This window comes from Acomys minous (genome assembly GCF_964271855.1).
Source record: "Acomys minous genome assembly, chromosome: 8".
NCBI classification, from domain to species: domain Eukaryota; kingdom Metazoa; phylum Chordata; class Mammalia; order Rodentia; family Muridae; genus Acomys; species Acomys minous.
The window spans coordinates 99,899,884-99,916,118 of record NC_140489.1 but is presented as its reverse complement, the minus strand read 5'-3'; the positions used below and the strand labels follow the sequence as shown (position 1 = coordinate 99,916,118).

The 16,235-nt window shown below is 50.3% G+C and overlaps 1 protein-coding gene across 2 annotated transcripts in view; it reads right to left on the bottom strand.

Annotated features, from left to right (window-relative positions):
• KLHL29 (kelch like family member 29) overlaps window positions 1–16,235 on the bottom strand; it is a 294,574-nt gene that overhangs the window by 38,849 nt on the left and 239,490 nt on the right. The gene's annotated exons all lie outside the window — the stretch shown is intronic.

The following is a 16,235-nucleotide window of genomic DNA, read 5'->3' as shown; positions in this document are numbered from 1 at the left end:
GGGTATCTGGTGACCCACAAGGCGTGCCTTTTCTCTAGGGCTGGGCGGCTAACTAGTTTAGGAGGGCTGGGTAGTGATGGGGGAGGTAGGAGTGGGTGGTGCCCTTACTCAGGCGTTCACTGTACCTAGACCCAGAGCTCTGGGCAGATGGCTTACAAGAGGCACACGGGGCTCTGACTTATCGTGGCTCCTCCCTTCTCTCACAGCAGCCAAAGCTCCTCATAGAACTAGAGTCAGTGGGGGCACCTGCACTCCCCACCGGGTAAGGCCATTCCCTTCTGTTGAAATGACCTCTTTCTAGGAAGTGGAAGACACTCCTGTCCCTCCCTGTGGTGTCCTGTCCCAGCTGTAGCATGGCAGAGCCAGACTTGGTGAGCAAGGAAGGCAGTGGAGACCATGCCATGCGTGTGGAAGCAGCCTAGATAACAGCCTCTTGAGGGGCTCTCTAGGGCACTTGGAACCTTCTATCAGAGCTTCTTTCATTGCCTCGGAGTGGGTAAGAGATGCTTGCATGGTGCCTCTGATTGGTCCCTGTCAACAGGGGCTTCAGCTGCCACCTGCCCTAGGACACTAGTTGGATTCACACAGTTGGTGGCTCATAAGTTGACCTCTCTCCACTCCTGGCTATGAGACCCAGCTATTGCTGGTTCCACTCAGAAACTTCTGACTTCCCAGGCTTCTCGGAAAAGCATGGACACACTGTTTCTACAGTTTCCCAGAGAGATTTCTGGGTGTAGCTGCAGGGGTTCTGAAACCGTAGTTAGAGAACTCTGAGGATGTCTTCCGAATTCCCCACGAAGGGTAGGCAACCGCTACCAGACTGTGGGCGAGCATCTGTGCCAATCAGCACAGGTGAGGGAAGTGGGAGCCAGGTGGAGTTGGGCAGAGGGATCTCTCTGGTAGCTTGGGTGTAATCTCATCCCATGCTCCCAACTGGGGTGCTCACTGATGAGACACCACTTCCAGGACTCTGGAGAGAACGGGTGGCAGAGGACTCAGGCCTGGAATTAGGCTGGCGTTTGGCCTGGGGGTTCTGTGTGGGGTTCAGGGAGGCTTCTGGAGGACGCACTGGCTATAGGCAGGGTGAGGATGTAGTAGGGATGTCATCTTGCGCAAGAGCCGTGACTGTCCCACAGAGGTCCCAGGGAGCTGACCGGTGGAGAGGGCAGAAGCCTGGAGTGGCTTGCCGAGAGATCCTCCAGAGGACTTGAGTGGAGGACTGCCTGATCCGAGTCTCTAAGGAAAGACTCCTGTGTGCAGAGTGCAGAGTTGGCCAGGGATCAGCGGAAGGTGAGGCGGCTCCCTACCCAGGGAAGCGGAGAGCATGGAGGGGGAGCCTATGGCGGGAGGAGGCCTGGGTGCAGGAGGCTAGGCAGTGAGCTGAGTTGAAGGGCCTCATATGGAAGAGGTAACAGGCTAGGCGTCCTCACGAGAGAGTAGAGCTCTTCAGGGATGGCCACTCTGAGTTTCCATGGGGGACATCTCTACGAATTCAAAGCCTACTTATCAGGGATGGTGTCACATGGGAGAAAGCCATGAGGAACAGCCCCCCCCCCCCCCCGCCCAGCCATTCCTGGAACCAGACACGGAGGGTATAAGGTGAATGCAGGTTAAAGGATGCTTCGTGACCCAACCAGTTGGGTAACCATAAGATAGTAATGTAATGTTTCTGAGCTATAGCTTCATCTGTAGGGGGGGGGGTCAAACAGCCCCTAGTTCAAGATGCATGGGTCAATATGCGCAATGAGCTTCGAAGAACATTCTGGAGGGAGACAGCATCCACAGCCTCCCTCCCCACCAGACTGCGGCTCAGAGGTCAGCCACGTCACACACTGTACAACTGAAGGGAGCGTAACTCCCCTGAGAGTTCTCACAGGGTTCCTGAGTTACCCTCGCCGTTCTCTGGTAGGCAGCAGGCAAGGGTCTTAAGAAAAGGGTACCTTTTTTACATATCACGTAAAGTTACTAAATTGGCCGGTGGCGGGGGTGTTCTAAAGTCATTCACAGTTGGGTGGGGGAGACAGACATGAAAATAGACTGTCAAGATGCTCTGGTAAGGAGGAAGGGTGGAGTCTGCACGTGTCCCTGAGGGTTAGCTGAGGAGAGGGCTCGCTCTTCCATACTGAGCCTGCTGCCTCAGAAAATTCCCACTAGGAAACAATGATTCAGAACTCTCCCCTTGCCCCCCAAACTGGTGTATCTCATGAGGGAAACCTTTGCTCTCAGACCTTCCAATAGTCCCCAGTCGGGAGACAGACGGGGCTGCATCCCGGAGAGGCCCAAGTCTCTTTGCTCAGGTTATCAATGTGGAGTCTTTCTCTGTGTGTTCAGTCCCCCGTGGAAAAGGCAGGCACTGAATACAAAATAGATACCCAGATCTTTGTGTGCCACACTTCCTGCCTGAGCTGTGACTCCTGACTAGCTCATAATTTACCTCATGTTCTGTGCTGGCTATCAGGAGGCTCCCAGCTCCTGAGGCAGATCTCATGGCAGCCCCATCGCCTGGAAGGAGGTGCAGAGGTCAGTGTACCGAAAGGGGACACAACGGCCTGTGCCAGGCACATGCAGGGGGAAGAAGGCCACTGTGAACTTCACAGGGGACCCCAGGGTTGGACTGCCCCCCCTGCAGCAGGCTGCCAGCTCCCTCATCAGCAGTCAGTGTGGAAGCTAAGATCTTGTCACTCGGCCTGTACTGAAAGGGAGGGGCCTTCCTCAGAGTCAACAGAGGGAGCCCTGGAAAACAAGATGGTTCAGTTTGTGCTGGTCTAGACTGGGAACACAGGGTCCTCCTTGGTGGGAGTAAGCCTGGCGCAGGAGGCTAGTGAGGGAGAGGGTAAAGGACACGTAGGAAGGAGAGCTGTGGAGGGGAGGAAGGAAGAGGCTCAGGGAAGAAGGTGGGTTCAGATGGCATAGAGCCTCTAGGCCTGGGGCTCGCCATCAGCTGGCTCCATACTCAAGGAACATATACCTCAGAAGCCTCTGACCAGCAGCTGAGAGGTCAGGGGAAAAAAACATCCTCATCTGTCCCACTGAGTCCCTTTCTGGAGCCCGGAAAACTCAAGAGAAAGGATGTTGGGTGACCAACAAGCCTCCTCAAGTAACAGTGATGCAATGGGGTGGGGGTGAGGGGCGGGGGGGCGGGGGAAGGAAGGCACTGTCCTCCTCCTGAAGCTGTAGGTAGTCCTCCAGAGGAGCACCTGCCCAGGGGAGCACCTGCCCAGGGGAGGAGACAGCGGCTAGGCCTCCAGCTCTGCACCAAGTTCCCATGGAAGGAGTCTCAAGCCTCCCTCCCAAGGAGGACCAAGGGATTTTTTTTTTCTACTCTGCTGAGCTCCGGCAAAGATATCAGCACATGGTTAATCTTCCTTTTGCTCAGAAATGCAGAGTAATTTGCCCGAATGGGGATTTCTGCATATTTATACTAATGTCTGTGTTTAAAGCTTATGAGACAGGGAATTGCTGAGAGATGTCCATTAGCAATATATACAGGCTGCAATTATTCCTTTATGGTGTGTGGTTTGACTGCAGAATATTTTATTTCTATGGAGGTAGTGGGCTTCGCCTACTGTGTTTTCTTATATGCCGGAAGAAATCAATAAGCACAGCAAGCACTGAAGAGAGGCAAGAATAAAAGGAATGTGACCTTTTAGGAGTCTGAGAGCCTTGAATACACTATGCCAGGAACTGCCTTTGTCCTCAGAATCTAAATGGGAGTAAGTGCCCAAGTGGGCAGAATTGGGGGCATTTAAGACGTGGACAAGAATGCTTGCACTTTCCCTAGGACAAGGACCAGGAGGAGCCAGAAGGAGTGTCCCGTCAGAGACCAACAGGACAAGAGGACAAGGCGCGTCTTCAGAGCATCCCACTTCTAGACCCATCCCCTCATCTTCCAATTTCTCCCCATGTCAGCAGGAGGTTTTCATCAGAAATAAGGGAAACACCAGATCTAGGCCCACAGTGGTTAAGAGCAGTGGCTGCTCTTCCAGAGGACCCAGGTTCTTTTCAAAGCACGTACACGGCAGCGCACAACTGTCTGTAACTCCTGTTCCGGGGGATCCAACACCCTCACAGAGACATACATACATGCAGTCAAAACACCAATGCACACAAAATAAAGCTTCTTGTAATCTGCAGGTTATGTCAGAAAGCACAGCTGTTCTTGATGTGGCGGGCTGGAGGTCCAGGGGACAACATTTCTATATATAGTCTACAATTCTGAAGCAGGAACACCAGGGGCGGCTCCTCATAACGATTCGGCCAGGAATCTCCTGTGAGATTGTATCCCTCAGAAGTTCACGTTCTTCCTCTGTAAGTTCCATCTCTGTTAACCTCCCATCACCTAGCCTTTTCTGGATTTAATAGGGCCGTTTATTTCTCGGTCTTTTACTAGATAGGGTCCTCTTCATGCTACCCAGAGTGGTCTTGAACTCATGACTCTCCCACTAGAGCTGCTGCAGTGCTAAGATTACCGGTGTGTACTGCCATGTCTGGCTTCAAAGGAATTTTTGTATCTGCTGGAGGGTATGAGACAGACAAACCCCAAGCAGGAGTCACACACTTTTGAACCCCTTCTGCACTCTGGAGGTCTTCAGCATTTTGCCACTGGGAGGAGATCGCTCAGCCTGAGGCTCCCAGGGCCTAAAACTCCAAACTGGGTGAAAAGCGGGACAACTGATTGAGTATAATAGCAAACTGCCCAGGGCACTGCTTCTGTCTTCCCCTGGGGCTGCCACACCCCACGGCCCTTCCCTTTCACCTTCCGTCGTATCCCACAGTTCTCCCCAGTCTATCTGCTCCGGAGTCTGTGATGTTGGAACGTGTGGGATTCTCCACCGGATCCCAGGTGGTTCTCCTTCTGGTCAGCATCTGTCGCCACACACCCGTTCCCCTGCAGGCTGGCCTTCAGGTGTGGGCCCCAGTCCCCCCTTGGCGGGAAAGCACTATTCTTTCCTGGCTCCAAAATAGTTTCTTGAAGTTGACGCTGACTTCTCACTTGCCTTCTTGCACAGTGATCTCTTCCAAGAGGCGCTGGGGTCCAGAAGAGGGACAGATGGTCCCTTTCTTTTTATAACACGGCCAGTCTTTTGAAGTGAAGAGCTATAAACACAAGTTTGTCTTTAGCAGATGTTCTGTGGGCACAACAAGTGCCACTTTGTGCTCTTAAGCGACCGTGACTGGCGGTAACTCGGGAGGAGCCGGAAACGGGGCTTTGGTGAATGCTCAGGGGGGCACAGGGGCCATGGTGTGCTGTTTCCCACGCAGGCTACAGCCAAGCTCGAGTCCCTGCTCAGCCAGTTCTCTATACTTGTGTGGCCCGGGGACTGCCTATAGCAGTTCCACTGTGCGTGGCCATTTCTTCAGTGTTGGTTGTGGGGACCTCATTCTTCAACATCCTCCAGTTACATGGATCAGCCATTGCGCTATATTCATCATGGGGGTGTTCAACCTCTGTGGCTGTAAAGGGCTGGGTGGAAGACCTTGCTGAGGACACAAATGGCTGGCCAGACATGGCATCTGTTGAGCTTCGCAGAAGTTGAAGGTTAAATGTCGGCAGGCAGCCAATTCCTATAGCTCCTGCGCTGGTGGCTCCTCATCCATTGGTGACAGAGACATGAGGCGTCAATAACGACTTCTAAATGGATGTGCTGCCGTCTAGTAGATTTCAAGACTTTCGTTCATTTAAAAGGGCATAAGCTCAATTAATAGACCTCATTAACTTCAAAGATGTATCATCTTTGCTCAGAGCTGGATCCTTCATAGTATGACTGGCTCCATTAACTTTATTGCATTGGCAATACTTTGAGTAAGGCGTGGGAGATGCAGCAACAGGGAAGAATTCCCAGGGCCGGCCGCTTGCCTTCCAAGCTCCAGTGGCTTCTGTGGCCAGTGTTCTGTCGGCAGCTTCCTCAAGTAGCCTAGTGCTCTCCCGACCCCCATGGGAATTCCACACATCTATCTTATCCATCTACCTAACGGTCCACGAACAAAGAACTCCAGGAGCCTATTGTTCACATGATGCTAGGATATATAAAGCAGCCACCAAAGGACTTATCCATCTTTAGCCCTAGTGACAACCAACAGGGACCTACAGGTGTGGAATGGTAGGAGGAACACAGTCACTGGAGATCCACTCTCATCATGCCACCGGCCCCTGGGTATCTGCCCTGTCTGAGCCTTTGTGTTTTCACCTAGGACTCTGCCGAAATGGGACAACTTCAAGGAGTACATAAATACAGAGCAGAATGAACACACAGCGAGAAAAACACATGGCAGCTATTGTCCCTGCTGTTCACCCTTCTGGAAGACAACGTTACACTTTCCAGCTCAACCCATATCTTGTCTGTAACAGTAGCCCCTGACCATAGTTTGAGAAACTCCACAAGGTCAGCTTCATTTCCTTGATAGATATCATTACTAGAAAGACCTGGCGGGGGGTGGGGTGGGGTGTAGATTTCATGTCTACTTAACTGTTTGGTGGGACCAGCGACACGGCACTGGGAAGTCCGAAGGTCATGAACACCCTCATGCAGAACAAAGACCTGGGCCTGGGGAGACAGCTCAGCAGTTAAGAGCACTTACACTCTAAGCCTGAGGACTGGAATTCAGACCCCAGCGCCCACAGAGCAAGTGGGGTGTGGTCTTGAGCACAGCTGCAAGCCCACCCGGCAGAGAAAGGGGAAGACGGGGTTATTTCTGTGCTTGCTGGCCTTTAGCTTAGCCAAAGAAACTTGAGCTCCCGGTTCAGTGAGAGACCATGCCTCAAAGGCATAAGGTGGAGAATGCCAGAGGATGCTCCTCTCTAGCTTGCGTGTCCATGTACAAGAGTGTGTACCCACCATGTGCACATACACCACACACATACACCCACATTCTGTCTCTGTCTGTCTGTCTGTCTCTTTCTCTGTCTCTCTCTGTCTCCCTCCCTCCCTCCCTCCCTCCCTCCCTCTCTCTGTCTCTCTCTGTCTCTGTCTCTCTGTCTCTCACTTTCTCTCTCTCTCTCTCTCTCTCTCTCTCTCTCTCTCTCTCTCTCTCTCTCTCTCACACACACACACACACACACACACACACACATACACACAAAGAAAGAAATGTTAAAAACCCAGGAATTATTTCTGGAATCTATAAATTTTAGAACCTGCCTGTTCAAATGGCTAGTGGGATCAGAAGCCTTGAGTGTTACTACAAGATGACCACAAAATCCAGGGGTGTCTAAGGTCCTGGAGCTCAGATTTGAATAGGTAGCAAGGCATCTTGGGCCCCTGAGATTGACCCCTGAAGGTACTCTGGGCAACAATGGATGGTCATGGTTGACCGTTTGCTCCATCCCGGGAGACCAAGTTCACCAAGCAGGCATGTCCAAAGAAGGCATCCGCCATGAGACTCGATAAGGTGAGGCCCCGTGTCCCCGAATTAGGGTTGCCCAGGTCACTTTTCCCTCTCCTTTTAAGACGAGTGTCCCCCTAGTGACATATTCAGGGGCCATTACCAATCCAGTCCATGTGGCCCCATATGGATGTGGCCTTGGGTGAGAGTGTGGCCCTGCCTCTGAGAACACACAGCTCCTATGGGGTGCATGGCTCTGTCCCAGCTGCAGGTCACAGGCATGCAGGCTCTGGGTTTGTCACTGTGAGGAGAAAAAGCCATCTAGGATGGAGGTAGCCCAGCAGCAGGGAAGTGACTGTCCAGGCCACCCAGGCAATAGAGGTGTGCTCCCTGGGAACTTGCCAGAGAATCCCTCGGGATGATGTGATATTCTGTGATGCCTTTAACTTCACTTCCCCTGCCTGTGAAATGAAGGCTCAGGCAATACCCTCCCCTGTTATCCACTATGATGCTCACGTGGAGAAGGTTGTGAAGGATGAACGGCTTGTTAGAAGAAGATTCTTACGTGAAGACAGGGAGGTGGGTAGCTTTTCAGAGAGCAGAGCTGGGACAGGAGTGGGATGTGGGGGAGCAGGCTGCCCTGGGACACACCTATCCCAAGTGATTTAAAGAAAAGCAATTTTAGAATTTCAGTGCAAAGTTTAACTTGAGGTAAAAAAAAAAAATGTTATGTGCATGGCAAGTGTGCTGTGGTGAGGGGCCACCCTCTCTGTTTGCCAATTAGATGGATTTAAAAACAATTATGGCCAGGCATGGTGGCACATCCCTTTAGTCCTAGCACTTAGGATGAAGAGGCAGGAGGATCTTTATGAGTTCCTGGACAGATAAGTCTACATCTTATTTAAAAACAAAACAAAACAAAAATCTCAGAAAACAGAGACTATTACAGACTGACTTGGGTCCAGTCAAAGCTATACCTTCATACCTACCTACATAATGTGACTGACTGCATTTGGAGATGGGCCTTTAAGGAGGTTACAAGCGTAACCCAATAGGGGTAGTGCCCCTTTAAGAAGACACAGCACAGAAACACCTTCATCAAGCAAAAACCTTAGGGAGACACAGCATCAAGGAGAGAGGTGCCAGGAGACAGCGGCCCTGACTCACTTTGCCTTAGATTTCAGTCTTTGCCGCTGTGAGAAAGCACGTTCTGTTTGAAGCCACCCCATCTGCAGCTACCCCAGTAGGGTCATACAACCCACCCTGCTGAAGCTGGCAAAAGCATGTGTGCACTGGCCTTTCCTGCAGACTACATTTGAGGCACTGGGCAACGACAAGTGGGAAGTCATTCAGAAATGAGGAGGGGCCAGTAGGCAGTTCACAGGGCTGTGCCCGGTTGTCCACCATGCTGTGAGGAGACGAGGAGAGTAAAGAAAACTTGCTCAGCTATGCCCTGAAACTCTTGCACTTCTCTCTGAGGTGGGTGTAACACACACACACACACACACACACCTTTTTTTTCCTTATAAAGAAGATTTACACCAAGAAAACAGGCAATGACAACTATTTCAATAAATGGCAACCTTTTGGCCATGTTTTTCTTCAAGCAATTTACACGATGTTTTTGTGTCCCTGAAATACTACGCTTGTATTATTTTTTTACCTTTTACGTTTCTAGAATAGGGAGTGTGCTCCTGAATGGGATGCAATTTCAACCAAAGCGCTTCTCATTGAACTGGTTTTGTGCCATGTTTCCTCCAGTTCTGCTTCATGGTGTGGTATATTGTTTGTCTGGTCCTTCCCCATCACTCAGGGGCAAACAGCAGGCACCCCACACACTCTATCAAAATGTCATGCTCAGAACTGACCCCAGCCTTTGCAGAGGAAAATTCTGGAACCAGCCCTGACTTCATGCCTTTAGGAGTACCATTAACCAGCAGGCGAAGCCTGTTCAGAGAGTGGTTAGGCACCAGGAATTTTGCCATCAAACTTCTGTCACACCAGGAGAGAGAGAGAGGTACACAGTGTACTTTTGGACTTTGCGTGTGTCCCTGACTTCCCTTTCAAGATTTAATGGTGGCCAGGAGTCTGATACCTAGGTCAAAGTCTAGGATGATCAAGTAAACATTCACCTTCTAAGATCACAAAGGCTTGGAGGTGGACGGATTACTGCCTACCAAACATGGTCTGACTGAGGTAGGGAGGTCAGCCAGTAAGCAGCCTGTGTGTACAGTCAGGCTTTGAGTGCCTGGTGCTCAGAGAAACAGACATTCTGAAAATCACTTAGCAATCCAGTCATGGCTTTCTTTGTGGACCACTTGAGCAGGAGGAGGAGGAGGAAGAGGAGGAGGAGGAGAGAAGAAGAGGAAGAAGAAGACGAAGAAGAGGAAGAAATGTGGGTATGTATGAGTGTGTGTGTGTGTGTGTGTGTGTGTGTGTGTGTGTGTGTGTGTGTGAAAGAGAGAGAGAGAGAGAGAGAGAGAGAGAGAGAGAGAGAGAGAGAGAGACTCTGTGATACACAATTCTGTATCCCACTTTCTTCCCTTCATCTACCCTCCTGCCTGACTGCCTTTAAGGTCTTCATCTCTCCTGCCCCTTCTCCTCCTGGCCTCCATAGTTCTCACTGCCGCTTCCTTCTTCTTTCCCCCAGGGGAGTGCAGCCTTTCTTAGGGCCAGCCCTTACCTTTCTCCTGAGGCCTCTTCCCATGTCTGGAGCACTTTTGAGTCACCCAGGGCCTTGTGATCGGTAGGAGCAGAGATTGTGTGGGGCACACAGCCAGCATGCTGCCTGTGCCTTTTTGTTTAGCTTAGGGGAGAAGCATGCGTGGGCTCTACATAGAGGTTGGTGTCTCAGAACGTGGTGAGTAGCTCAATAAATACCCAGTGGAGCCCCAGGGAGGGAGGTGCCAGGCCTCCAACTCACCCATCGCCTCTCAGTATCTCTGGCCTAGTGTGTAGCTAGTCATTCTGTTGTTGTCTGCTTTAGCTTGAGGCTCCTGAGCGATGCCAGGGCTTACTTGGGTTGGGGCAGTGGGTTTCTGCACTGTGGGTCAGTGCCATTTAGTTAAAAAACAAAACAAACAAACAAACAAACAAACAAAAAACCCCCCAAGACGCTTCCTTTTCTTCCCTCTCACTCTTAGAAGCAGTCTGACTCCTCTAGCCACGCCCAGCAGGTGGGTGGGGCAGGACCTCTGACCTGGAGGATGCTGGGCATATATTAGAGGCAGAAAGTCAGTATGTCTTTCCAGCAGCAGGAGAAAGCCCAGAGCCCTCAATTTGCCTGTGCCCTGTTGAGCAGGTGGGTGTGTGGCTGGGTCACCTCCTGCTATGAGGATGACACTGTCTCTGGGTGGTCTGGCCGCCTGTACAGCAATACGCTGCTTGCCTGTTTCAGTCACAGCCAAATGATCTATTAACCAAACCGTTAAACCCTGCACAACTCTCCAATTAATGAAGAACAAAGCCCTGAGGACAGAGCCCTGGGAAGGCAAGGAGGGGTTCACAATGGGCTGGGGCAGGGTTTGGTCTCGTGAAGAGAAAATATTTTGTGGGTGTGGACAAAACCGCAAATTCCATAAGCTGACTCACACCTGGCACCTGGGAAAGGGTGTGTGTGCAGGATGTGGGGGCCTACTGGGTAGAGTGAGGGCGATGAGTCAAAAGCAGTGGAGACCAACGCCCTTCTTCCCGAGGATTCTTTAAGACGCCGAGGAGCCATAGCAGCGCAGGAGCCTATGGTGCATCAGGCATGGTGCCGGACTTCGTATCTAATTCCCAGGAGGGTCGGGTGACAGAATTGAAAAGGGAGGCAGAATCCCATTTTCCAGCACAAGTTTGCTGCCTTGGTGTGTGGAAGGTTGGGAAGCCTACTCAAGCAGCCGAGCTGGCCTCCCGACTACCTTCCTTGCTGCCAGCTATATGCACCTGACCAGTCTCCCTGCCTTTGCTAGTTGATCCATGGGAATCAGACAATGTTAGTTGTTCAATCTGTTGCCACACCCATGACCGTGTACCTAATCCTGCCTGGGTGACCTTGGCTCCCCGTTATCAAGCCAAAGGTTACAGGATGCTGGCCTCCCCTGAGGAACCCTCTCCCCCCCCCCCCCAAAGGATGAACAGTTCTTGGACTTAGGGGGATGGTGCTAGCAACAGGCTGTTTTCTTCTGGTTGTTATGGTGATGGTGGAGGATTGTAAAATGCTACAATGGGGGAAAGCAATTTTCTGCCATTCAAAGGGGACCCCTGGGAACCAGGCCTTCAGACACCATGATGTTAACATGCTCTCCTAAGTCTCTGGAAGGCAAACTGGTCTTTGATTCATCACATTAACCTGAACTCCTAAAAGGCCGTTGGTGCTGAAAGGTGGTGCTGATGGTGGAGTGAGGGACCGCACACACTCTTATTGTGACTATACCAGGCACTGCGCTAGGGGCTGCAAATGAAATGAGTCAATCCTCTCAGCAACTGTAAGAAATGGCTCTGCCATTATTATTTTAAAGATGAGGAAACTGGGGCAGAATTTCAGATCCCATTATGCTCCGGGGCAGGCGGTATTGTGTGGGTACAGGAAGTCTCAATAGATAGACGTTTTGTGTGGGGCGGGTGTGGGGACTGCAGAATGACTTCCCTGAGAGATGTCTGCCTACCTGGATGCCCGAGGGTACCAACTAACTGCCTTTGCCCAACAAAGACAGGCTGCAGAGAGCCTTAGCTCTGTGCTTTTATCCATCACCCAATCCTTTTAAGTCTCGACGTGGAGGTCTGTTTTGGCTGTTGGGCTAGCATGGGGCTCCAGTGAAGGCCTTACCCACCCCAGGCTGGAGGCTCACTGTCTGAGGAAGGGAGAAGGGACAGGCACAAACTGCCTGTAAGGTGAATGATTCAAAATATGGGGCACGCTTCAAATAGAGAGAACCCGAGAGAGAACTCAGCCTATGTACAGAGTCATGAAGGATAAAGTGCAGGGCAAGTGGGTGTCCGGGACTTAGCAATCACATCAGGGTGACCATCAGACACTAGAGCAACTGGGACCTTGGAGTCATTTGTAGGGGGCATGGCAGGACAAACTCTGCATTGTAAAAAGACTACTGCAGCTCAGTTTTGAGGCTTGTGTTCAAGGGATAACACACTCTGGGCCAGTAAAGGACAAGTGGTGGCTCTGAGTTTAAAGGCTGGATGGACTCAGGGTGACATTTCTGGGAGAGTGACTCGGGGAGTGCTGGGCTGCGTGAGGGTTACTGCAGCATGGGCAGTGTGTGGGCAAACAGCTTTGTCATGTGTTTCGCCTCCTCCCAGGGTATTTATGAGGTTACTGAGAGAACGGTGCGCTCTGGACTCGTCTGAGGGTGGGGCAAGGATGGATGGGATAGGCCTTAGGCCCATGGCTGGGAGAACAGTTTCCTAGACTCTGCCAGAAGGCAACTCACACCATCTCTGAGAAAGGGTGTCGACCACAGGACGGCAGGCCTTGTGAGCACTGAATAGGCTTGCTCTGCTACTAAACTCCCTGGACAGAACACTGGAATAGATTTCAGTGGTAGTGAGCAGGCAAGGGGTGAGGGATGGTCACAGCCACAATTCCCATCGACCCTTCCCTGGACACCAGGAGGTAGTATCAGCATTCTCATTTTATATATTGTATATATACCATATATATGTATATGTATATGTATATATGTGTGTATGTATGTATGTATGTATGTGTGTGTATGTATGTACGTATGTACGTATGTATATGTTGATTTTATGAGGCAGGGTCTCACTCTTTAGCCCAGGCTGAGCTGGATGGAACTCACAATGTAATTCAGTTTAGCCTTGAACTCATAGCAGTCCTCCTGCCTCAGTTTCCCTGAATGATAGGATGACAGGCATAAACAACCACACTCAGGTAACACTCCCAAGAGAAGGAAAGGGGGTCTCAGGGAGATCAGGAGGCCTACTCTGGTCCCAACACTATTCCACACACTTCAGTACATCCTAAGAGTCCGTCTTCGCTGCTGCTAGAGTCGGAGTAGCTGTGGTTCATGCGGGATGCCGTTCAGAGGATGGACAGAGCACCTCAGGCTACAGGTCTAGGGTCAGGGATGGAGGAGAGAAACTGTAACCACAGAAAAAAAATGGAACAATTCACGCATCATGTAGCTCCTTGGTCCTGAGGCAGAGAAGCCAAACTCTGCAGATGGCTCATCATGGCCTCTACATGATGACAGCCTAAGGCAGCGTCTATACCAGAACACACATGCCCAACTCCGGAAGAAAGGGGGTGGGTGCCTTCAGCTCTTTTCTCCCCCAGACACTCAGAAGAAAGGAAGACAGCCTTTCTGCAGCTCACCTCTGGACCCAGGGTCAGGGGATTCTAGAAGCCTCCAGCCTTGGCCCAAGCCACCAACAAACAATCCCTGATGAAAGATGGGAGAAATCACCTCCCCCTAGTGCACAGCTCTGCTGTGACCTTCTAGTGATCTCTGGGATCAGGGTCATTAGACCTCAAAATTTCTTGTTTGGCTGTACTTCTCCCAGAGGATCAGCCTGGGGTCCACCTCCATCTAATGACAAGACAAACACAGCAGGCCTTTTATAAAGACTCAAACGGAACTAATTCCGTTTTCTTCCCTTATCACTTTGCACACATGAAATCTATTTTTAATTACCTTTCAATATATAATCTAAAAAAAAAAATTCCACAGCTTGCTCCCACCCTCAAATTGTTCTTAGAGAAAGAAAGATTTATCTTGTAAGTTTCTTAAGAAAATCTATATGTGCTCAATGCATTTAAATAACACTCATTAAAGCAAACCGCAGGCATGCTGGCTTCTCTAGTCACAGATGAGAGACAATCGCTTGACCTACTGCAAATCAAAAGGCATTTTGCACACCACCTTTCTTTTTCAATTGGTTAAGTTTTAAATTAAAGTCCCAACGCCCTTTTTGGGAAGGCGGACTAATAGAGCCTCAACTGAAAATTTCGTGCAGTCGATTGGAAGATAATTACAAGAAACAAAATGTGAAATTTTAAATCAGGGCACTAATGAAGTCTAAAAATACCAGGGGCCCATCCCTCTGGCTGGCAAGACCTGTTCTTCATGGAGGGGGGGGGGAATCTCTCTGCATAATTACTCAACCCCACGAGAGGCCAGGTTGTCTCATCAAACAATAGTAAGGCAAAAAAAAATCATAGGATTATAATGAGCTAGATAGTGCATGGTGGAGCTTATTATAACGCTGGGCAAGGTTTCAAACAGAGACTGGGAGAAAAGGAAAATTCTTCTTTTCTTTTCCTTTTTTTTTTTTTTTAAAGTGAAGTTCTGATTTGTGTTGATAACATCATGTGGTACCTCCTGTTCCCGCCTGGAGCCAGCTGTCTGTCATTTAGAAGTGTGAAATCAATTGGGTTTCAAGGATGTTAAAAAAAAAAAAATCCCTAGGGGCAAAAATTAAAAGTGACCCAAATCCAAACCCACGTGGTGCCGTCAGGATTAGGACTCTCCCACGGCAAGCAAAGATTTGGTTTGAAAATTTGGGTTTCTTTCCCCCCCCCCCTAAATGTAGTTGTTTGACATTAGACCTGACAGATAAATTATAGCTTCAGCAATAAAGGCTTTTAAGATTAGAAACGAAAGGAGAATTTACTTAAAAAACAAAAACCCACCCAGGCTCGAGCGTCGAGCACTCGTAGGTGTTCCTTATCTTTCTTCACAGAGACAAGGGGATCTGCCTGCCCTCGAGGGCCACAAACAGACATGTGAATTAATGAAATCCCTGGAGAAACAGTTGGTCTGGTGAACACCAACAGAAAGCGGTGTGCTGGACAGGTCACCCACGGCCACTGACTAGAGGACCCCGAAGGCTCCCACAAGAGAGGCCAGGATGTACTTTCTGAGTTCTGCTTTCTGTTCCTTACTCAGACCCGGTCTACCCTGTGGGGATTGGTAGAGCAACATGTCATGTGGCTCTTCCTGTCCTTTTCCACCTGTAGGCTTGGGACCACAGAGGTCAGGCCACGCTCTTTGGCCTCCCACAGTTGCCCTAGGGACATCTCTGCAATGGTTCACTGACCTAGTGGGCCCAGCAGCGTGACCTTACTAACCTGTGTCGTCCTATCTCAGGGGTGAGGGTGTTCAGTGATAGTCTGCTCCTAGAAATCTTCAGAGATGGATCCCAGCTCAGACTCCGGCCCTAGGCCAGGGAACTCTAGGGCCAGCTAAGCTGCTTCTCTTCCGTACAGAACAGTTCCTCTTCTTGAGATATAAGTCTGGGACTCGAAAAGCCAGTGAGACCTTTCCACTGACCTTAGCAGGCCTCTCGCTATGGGGACACTGGAGCTACCTAGTGCAGCTGGGGCACAGCCTTGGATAGCTGGGAACCCACAGCCTCTTGCGTCAGAGTTGATGGCCCATAAAGTGGGAGTGAGAGTTTTGTGTGTGTGTATGCATGTGCATATATGTTTGCTCTTTTAGCGTTCCCTCCTCCCCGCCCCGCCCCCTTTCTCTCTCTCGATAGAGGTTGCTAAACCAAAACATTTTAAAGAAGAAATCAATTTAGTCTCTCTCTATATATAAAAAAAATAAAATTTAAACAAAGCAAGAACTTACCAAATTTTAGATGTAATTTTCTACAATTTTGCCACTTAAAACTAGTACTGATTTCCCAAACAAAGGCAGTCAGGGCTCACGCAGGTACAGAACGAGCCCCACAGGGAGTTAGGCACCGGCTTTGTGGTTGGGGAGTTCAGCAAGGCTGCAGAATGGCTCAAGAAGGACAGTGACAAATGTCTGGAGAACGGTAGGCAGTGAGTGGCTGATGGCAGCATGGCTCTGCTAAGAGGCAGGGCCCCCTTGGGTGGACTTTCAGGGGTTCTGAGGCTAAGCTGTGTACACTATCTAGCGCCACCTACTGGTTCTTTTGAAGGA